This window comes from Lipotes vexillifer, unplaced genomic scaffold, assembly GCF_000442215.2.
Source record: "Lipotes vexillifer unplaced genomic scaffold, Lipotes_vexillifer_v1.1 scaffold599, whole genome shotgun sequence".
Lineage (NCBI taxonomy): Eukaryota > Metazoa > Chordata > Mammalia > Artiodactyla > Lipotidae > Lipotes > Lipotes vexillifer.
The window spans coordinates 282,508-291,773 of record NW_006780550.1 but is presented as its reverse complement, the minus strand read 5'-3'; positions in this window follow the sequence as shown (position 1 = coordinate 291,773).

Below are 9,266 nucleotides of genomic sequence, written 5' to 3'. Positions count from 1 at the left end.
CAGCTCTTACAGGTCAATATCAATAAAACAAACAATTGAAAAATGGACAGAAGACTTGAATAGACCTACAGATGGCCAATGGGCTCATAAAAGCATGCTGATCATCAGTAGTTATTAGAGAAATGCAAGTCAAAACCACGAGGTATCACCTCACACTGGTCAAAATGGCTATCATTCAGAAGTCTACAAATAATAAATGCTGGAGAGGGTGTGGAGAAAAGGGAGCCCTCCTACACTACTGGTGGGAATGTAAATTGGTGCAGCCAGTATGGAAAGCAGTATGGAGGTTCCTTAAAAAACTAAACTGGAGCTACCATATGATCTAGCAATTCCACTCCTGGGTATATATCCACCGAAACAAAAACTCTCATAAAGATACATGCAACCCAGTGTTCATAGCTGTACTATTTATAATAGCCAAGACATGGAAACAACCCAAATGCCCATCAATAGACAACTGGCTTAAGAAATGTGATATATAAATGAAATACTATTCAGTTATAAAAAGAATGAAATAATGTCATTTAAAGCAACATGGATGTACCTAGAGAATATTATTCTTAGTGAAATAAGTCTGACAGAGAAAGACAAATACTATATGTCATTTATATGTAGAATCTAAAAAAAATAATACAAATGAATCTATATGCAAAACAGAAAAATACACAGAAAATAAACTTATGATTACTAAAAGGGAGAGAGAATGGGGAGGTACAAATTAGCAGTATGGGATTAACAGATACAAAATACTACTGTTTTTTATTCTAACTTATTTCTACGTTTACCTTTTAAAAATTATTTCCTTCTATCTCCTTTTATTTTACTTTCCTGTTCTTTTCTAGCTTTCTGAAATATGTGTTTAGTTATTTTTATTTCTATCTTTATTGATGTAGGTGTTTGTTGATATAGGTATTAGTAATATAAAAATTCATCTAACTGATTTAGTTGTATATCATAGATTCTGATATTTTGTGTTTAATTTATCATTAAATTTAATAAATTATATCTCAGAGTAATTGGAGTAGCTGGGATCTACTAGTAGTGTAAATAAAAGTCCTTTCTTCAAAAAAAATAAATTATGTCATTTTATTTTCTGTTTCCCATTTGCCTCAAGAATTGTATAGAACCATTTTTTTAGTTTAAGTATAGTTAATTTACAATGTTGTGTTAGTTTCAAGTGTACAGCAAAATGAATATATATACATATATATATATTCTTTTTCAGATTCTTTTCCATTATAGGTTATTACAAAATATTGAATATAGTTCCCTGTGCTATATAGTAGGTCCTTCTTGTTTACCTATTTTATATATAGTAGTGTGCATATATTAATCCCAAACTCCTAGTTTATCTCTCCTCACCCCTGCCATCCCCTTTGGTCACCATAAATTTGTTTTCTATGTCAGTGAGTCTATTTCTGTTTTGTCAATATGTTCATTTGTATCATTATTTTAAATTCTACATATAAGTGATATCATATGATATTTGTCTTTGTCTGAGTTACTTCACTTAACATGATAATCTCTAGGTCCATCCCTGTTGCTGCAAATGGCATTATTTCATTCTTTTTATGGCTCAGTAATATTCCATTGTGTATGTGTTTGTGTGTGTGTGTGTATATATATATATATATATATATATATATATATATATATATATATATATATATCACATCTTCTTTATCCCTTCCACATCTTCTTTAGCTATTCACCTATCAATGGACATTTAGGTTGCTTCCATGTCTTGGCTATTGTAAATAAAGCTGCTATGAACATAAGGGTGCATGTATCTTTTTGAATTAGAGGGTCTTTTTCCAGATATATGCCCAAGACTGGGATTGTAGGATCATATGCTAACTCTACTTTTAGTTTTTTAAGGAACCACCACACTGCTCTCTGTAGTGGCTTCACCAACTTACAATCCCACCAACAGTGTAGGAGGGTTCATTTTTCTCCACATCCTCTCCAGCATTTATTATTTGTCGAGTACCATGTTTGGTTGTTTGTTTAATTTTTCAGGCAGAGGGACCTTTTTTGGGGGGAGGAAGGTTGTTAATTTCTACTTTATTGCATTACAGTCAGAGAATGCACTTTGTATTATTTATTGAGATACATTTTACATATCTATGTATTATTGAGATACATTTTACATATCTATGTATTATTTCCATTTGTTAAAATTTATTGAGATTGCTTTAGATCTAAGATATGGGTAGCTTTTGTGAATGTTCCATGGAAATTTGTAAAGAAAGTGTATTCTCTATGAAATAGGTTCATAGTTCAATATCTTTCTGTTAGATATATATTGATTGTTTTTAGTTCTACACTGTTACCATTTTTTCCCCATTTGCTCTGTGTTTAACAGAATGGGGTATGTTAAAACATTCTATTATAAAGTGTGTTTATATCTATTACTCCTTGCATCATCTATACTTTCTGTTTTATTCAAATTGTTGCTGTAATTGGGTACACAAATAATCATAATAACTATTATAACATTACTGTGACTTTTAGACACTGGCATTATAAAGCATCCTTTATTTTTTCCTTTTGAGGCATTTAGTTCTGAATTCTACATTAACTGGTATTAAAATTGTGACTCGCTTTTTATTTTAATTTCCATTTAACTGATATAACTGTCTATCTTTTATCTTTGTGCTGCCCTCCCCTCTCCTCTCATTTTATGATACTGAATTACATGTAGATTAGATGGATTGAAATTATCCCACTGTTTTCTGATGCTCTGTTAATTTTTTTAAGTCTTTTTTTCCCCCTGTGTATTTCTTTTTTATTATCCCTATAGCTATGTATTTGGGAGTTTTGTTAGTTTTCCCTCCCTGCACTACGTCTTGGAAACACTCTCAAGGCTGTACACTGGGGCAGTTGTAGGGATCACTTCATTTGTTTCCCTTCTTTCAGAGATTACTAGTACCATATGCAAAATGCCCCAGATCTGATTCCCCTTTTCTCAGGGATCGTTATAACTATAGGCTGGATACACCAAATCTTGGAAACCTTTTCTTTTCATATATTTTAATCAGTGTTTTAATTTGGGTTGTTTCATGCAGGAGGGTAAACCTAGTTTCTGTTACTGCATCTTAACCTAGAAGGGAAGTTCTCTATGTAAATTTTTTAACCAGCTTGTCAATATCAACAAAAAAATTCTGCTGTTATTTTGACCAAGATTGGACTAAGTCTAAAGATCAATTTGGTATAATTAATATCCTACCAATATTAAGTCTCCCAATTCATGAACATGGTATAGCTTACCATTTATTTAAGTCTTTTTAGAGTTTATTTAGAAAGTGATTTGAAGTTTTCAGCATATATGTTCTGCACACATTAAAAAAATGTTTACTTCCAAGTAGTTCATTTTTTGGATAGCAGGTATTAAGCTTAGTGAAAGAAGCTAGATTCAAAAGGCTAAATTCTATATGACACCTTTTATTTGATATTCTAGAAAGGGCAAAACTATAGAGAGAGAACAGATCAGTAATTGTCAAGGGCTAGGGATAGGTGCACTTCAATTCTGGTAGTGACCCTCTGCATTTTTCAAAACTCCCAAAACTCTATACCAAAAAGAATTATGTTTTTGGTATGTAATTTTTTAAAAAAAATCCACTAGAGAAGGTTTATTTATTTTAACAAGTGATCGACCCAGTTAGTTTCAGACTGCAATTTCTGTCTCACCTTCTGGGGTAGTAGTTCCAGTGTCAGTTCATTTATAAAAGGCTTTGCTCTGCAGTATTAGGACTTTACCACACTCGGGTAGCTCAGGGATGAAAACAGTCCATTTGTGGGTTCATACACGGTATTAGGGGATCCCCACTTTAACTCTCTCCTTTATGAAATTGTCCCCACTGTCTTCAGCCTGTAGGGGTTTCTTTTCCTGGTCCTGTAGCCAGAAAGACAGTATTTCAGAGTTTCAGCTGCCTGAACTACTCTTGGGCTATTCCACAAACAGGGCTCCCCTTGTGGGTTAAAGTTACAAGAGAAAAGCAGAAAACAATGGATAACATATCTTATATGGATCACATCTTCAAGTTTTGACATTATTCAATTTACCTGCCTTTGTTTACTTCTGAGAGTCTTCATGTAAATGTTTTTTGTTGTCGTCATTCAGAGTGTTTACTTATAATCAGCAAGAGAAACTGGCTGTATTGAATGTATGTGTGACAACTCTATTGTATTTTATCTTTCACTTATATGTAATTTGGTATTTTTGCTTCTTTGTCCAAATTTTTTTCATTTATTTTCTTCTTTTTTTTTTAAAGCCCTCTAGGTTTACCAAAATATGTGTTAATGCTTACTGTCCTGGGATGTTTATCTTGAAACTATGGTGTGCCTTTAAACACTTAATGTCAAGGTTTTTTTTTTTTTTTCCTAGGAAAATATTTTTGAATTTTGATAGCATTTATACTTTTTCTTAACTTTGATTTTTTATTTAAGGACTCATTTTATATGTATGCAGGATCTTACATGCCTATCGCCTATACAAGTCACTTTCTTTTAAATCATTTTTAGTCACTGTTTTATTCAGCAGTCATTGTTTACTGAGCTTGACATTTTATATAAAAAAGACAACTCCTCTAGTGTTGATAGATTAAACATATTACATCATATTACTCTTTTGATATAGCATTAAATATTCTTTGTCACTTAGAAGCCTGTAATGATTGGAAACAGTGTGTGCAAAATTACATGTGTACTAAAACACTGGGCAGTATAAATTGCAGTGATGTTTTAAGAATTATGTTATTTCATATTAGTCAAGTGATGTACTTTTTTAATAAATTTTTATCTCATTTTGAAAACCTCTTTGAAACATAATTCATACTTTAAAGAAAAATGATAACAATATATTGTATTTTTTAAAAATATGTGGAATTAAAATGTGTAACAGCAATAACAAAAATGTATGAAAGGTAAGATGAAGGTTTTGGTCATTAGGGTTTTATAATATATATGAAGTGTTATAATATTGATTGATTATAATAAAAGTCAAAATATGCATTTTAAATCTTAGAGTAGTGTATATATGTCTATGCCACACTCTTACTCTGTCCCAGCTTACCCTTCCCCCACCCCGTGTCCTCAAATCAATTCTCGACACCTGCGTCTTTATTCCTGTCCTGCCCCTAAGTTCTTCAGAACCATTTTGTTTTCTTTAGGTTACATATATATGTTTTAGCATACAGTATTTGTTTTCAACTTTTTGACTTACTTCACTCTGTATGACAGACTCTAGGTCCATTCAACTCACTACAAATAACTCAATTTCGTTTCTTTTTAAGGCTGAGTAATATTCCATTTTATATATGTGCCACATCTTCTTTATCCATTCATCTGTCAATGGACACTTAGGCTGCTTCCATGTCCTGGCTATTGTAAATAGTGTTGCAATGAACATTGTGGTACATGCTTCTTTTTGAGTTATGGATTTCTCAGGGTATATGCCCAGTAGTGGGATTGCTGGGTCATATGGTAGTTCTATTTTTAGTTTTTAAAGGAACTTTGTTACTAATCTCCATAGTGGCTGTATCAATTTACTTTCCCACCAACACTGCAAGAGGGTTCCCTTTTCTCCACACCCTCTCCAGCATTTATTCTTTGTAGATTTTTTTTTTGTGTGGCTGCATTGGGTCTTTGTTGCTACAAGAGCTTTTCTCTAGTTCTGGTGAGTGGGGGATACTCTTCATTGTGGTGCACGGGCTTCTCATTGCAGTGGCTCTTCTTGTTGTGGAGCATGGGATCTAGGTGTGTGGGCTTCAGTAGTTGTAGCATGAAGACTCAGTAGTTGTGGCTCACGGGCTCTAGAGTGCAGGCTCAGTAGTTGTGGCTCACGGGCTCTAGAGTGCAGGCTCAGTAGTTGTGGTGCACAGGCTTAGTTGCTCAGTGGCATGTGGGATCTTCCCAGACCAGAGCTCGAACCTGTGTCTGCTGCATTGGCAGGTGGATTCTTAACCACTGTGCCACCAGGGAAGCCCATGTTTGCAGATTTATGATGATGGCCATTCTGAGTGGTGTGAGGTGATAGCTCACTCTGATTTTGATTTGCATTTCTCAAATGATTAGGGATGATGAACATCTTTTCATATGTTTTTTGGAAAACTGTATGTCTTCTTTGGAGGAATGTCTACGTAGGTCTTCTGCCCATTTTTTGATTGGGTTGTTTGCTTTTTTCATATTGAGCTGTGTGAGCTGCTTGTATATTTTTGGGATTAATCCTTTGTCAGTTGCTTCATTTGCAAATATTTTTCCCATTCTGAGGGTTGTCTTTTCATCTTATTTATGGTTTCCTTTGCTTTGCAAAAGCTTTTAACTTTCATTAGGTCCCATTTGTTTATTTTTGTTTTTATTTCCTTTACTCTAGGAGGTGGGTCAAAAAGGATCTTCCTGTGATTTATGTCATAGAGTGTTTCTCCTATGTTTTCATCTAAGAGTTTGATAGTTTCTGGGCTTACATTTAGGTCTTTAATCTATTTTGAGTTTATTTTTGTGTATGGTGTTAGGGAGTGCTCTAATTTCATTCTTTTACATGAGCTGTCCAGTTCTCCCAGCACCACTTACTGAAGAGGCTATCTTTCTCTCTTTTATACACTTGCCTCGTTTGTCAAAGACAAGGTGACCATATGTTCGTGAGTTTATCTCCAGGCTTTCTATCCTGTTCCTTTGATCTATCTTTCTGTTTATGTGCCAATACCATACTGTCTTTATGACTGTAACTTTGTAGTATCTTCTGAAGGCAGGGATCCTGATTCCTCCAACTCCGTTTTTTTTTTTTTTTTCTTATTTTTCTTTTTCATGATTCCTTTGGCTATTCAGGGTCTTTTGTGCTTCCATACAAATTGGAATATTTTTTTGTTCTAGTTCTGAGAAAAATGCCTTTGGTAATTTAATAGTGATTGCATTGAATCTGTAGATTGCTTTGGGTGGTATAGTCATTTTCATAATATTGATTCTTCCAATCCAAGAATATGGTATATCTCTCCATCTGTTTCCATCATCTTTGATTTCTTTCATCAGTGTATTGTAGTTTTATGCATACAGGTCTCTTGCCTCCTTAGGTAAGTTTATTCCAAATATTTTATTCTTTCTATTGCAATGATAAATGGGAGTGTTTCCTTAATATCCCTTTCTGCTTTTTCTTTGTTAGTGTATAGGCATGCAAGAGATTTCTGTGCATTAATTTTGTATCCTACTACTTTACCAAATTCATTGATAAGCTCTAGTATTTTCTGGTAGCTTCCTTAGCATTTTCTATGCATGGTATCATGTCATCTGCAAACAGAGAGAGTTTTACTTCTTCTTCTCCAATTTGGATTCCTGTTATTCCTTTTTCTTATCTGATTGTTGTGGCTAAAACTCACAAATCTATGTTGAATAATAGTGGTGAGAGTGGGCAACCTTTTCCTTTTCCTGATCTCAGAGGAAATGATTTCATTTTTTCACCATTGAAAATGATGTTGGCTGTGGGTTTGTCATATATGGCTTTAATTTTGTTGAGGTAGGTTCCCTCTATACCTACTTTCTGGTGAGTTTTTACCGTAAATATGTGTTGAACTTTGTCGAAAGCTTTTTCTGCCTTTATTAAGATTATCATATTGATTTTATCCTTCAGTTTGTTAATATGGTGTATCACATTGTTTGATTTGCATATATTGAAGAAACCTTGCATTCCTGGGATAAACCCCACTTGATCATGGTGTATGATCCTTTTAATGTGCTGTTGGATTCTGTTTGCTACTATTTTGTTGAGGATTTTTGTATCTATGTTCATCAGTGTTATTGGTCTATAGTTTTTTGTGTGTGTGTATGTGTGTGTGACATCTTTGTCTGGTTTTGGTATCAGGATGATGGTAGGCTTGTAGAATGCGTTTGGGAGTGTTCCTCCCTCTGCTAAATTTTGGAAGAATTTTAGAAGGATAAGTGTTAGCTCTTCTCTAAATGCTTGATAGAATTCACCTGTGAAGCCATCTGGTCCAGGGCTTTTGTTTGATGGAAGATTTTTAATCACAGTTTCAATTTCAGAGCTTGTGATTAGTCTGTTCATATTTTATATTTCTTCCTGGTTCAGTCTTGGAAGGCTGTACTTTTCTAAGAATTTGTCCATTTCTTCCAGGTTGTTCACTGTATTGGCATAGAGTTCCTTGTAGTCGTTTCTCATGATCCTTTGTATTTACCCAGTGTCAGTTGTTACTTATCCTTTGTTGTTTCTAATTCTGTTGATTTGAGTCGTCTCCCTTATTTTGTTGATGAGTCTGGCTAATGGGTTATCAATTTTCTTTATTTTCTTAAAGAAGCAGCTTTTAGTTTTATTGATAATTGTTTTGTTTCCTTCATTTCTTTTTCATTTATTTCTGATCTGATATTTATGATTTCTTTCCTTATTCTAAATTTAGGGATATTTTTATTCTCCTTTCTCTAATTTCTTTAGGTGTAAGTTTATATTATTTTAGATTTTTCTTGTTTCTCTAGGTAGGATTGTATTGTTATAAACTTCCATCTTAGAATGGCTTTGGCTGCATCCCAAATGTTTTGGGTCTTCATAGTTTCATTGTCATTTCTTTATAGGTATTTTTTTGATTTCCTCTTTGATTTATTCAGTGATCTCTTGGTTATTTAGTAGCACATTGTTTAGCATCTATATGTTTGTACTTTTTAGAGTTTCTTTTCCTGTAACTGGTATCTAGTCTCATTGCATTGTGGTTGGAAAAGATACTTGATATGATTTCAATTTTCTTAAATTTACTGAGGCTTAATTCATGGTCCAAGATATGATCTATACTGGAGAATGTTCTGTGAGTACTTTAGAAGAAAGTGTATTCTGTTGTATTTGGTTGCAATGTCCTATAAATATCAATTAAGTCCATCTGGTCTAATGTTTCATTTAAAGCTTGTGTTTCCATGTTTATTTATTTTAATTTTGGATGATCTGTCCATTGGTGTAAGTGGGATATTAAAGTCCTCTGCTTTTATTTTGCTACTGTTGATCTCCCCTTTTATGGCTGCTAGCATTTGCCTTATATATGTAGGTGCTCTTTCATTGGGTGCATAAATATTTACAATTATTATATCTTCTTCTTGGATTGATCCCTTGATGATTATATAGTGTTCTTTGTATCTTGTAATAGTCTTTATTTTAAAGTCTATTTTATCTGATATGAGTGTGTCTGATATGAGAATTGCTACTCCAGCTTTCTTTGGGTTTCCATTTGCATGGAATATCTTTTTCTATCCCCTCACTTTCAGTCTGTATGTATCTT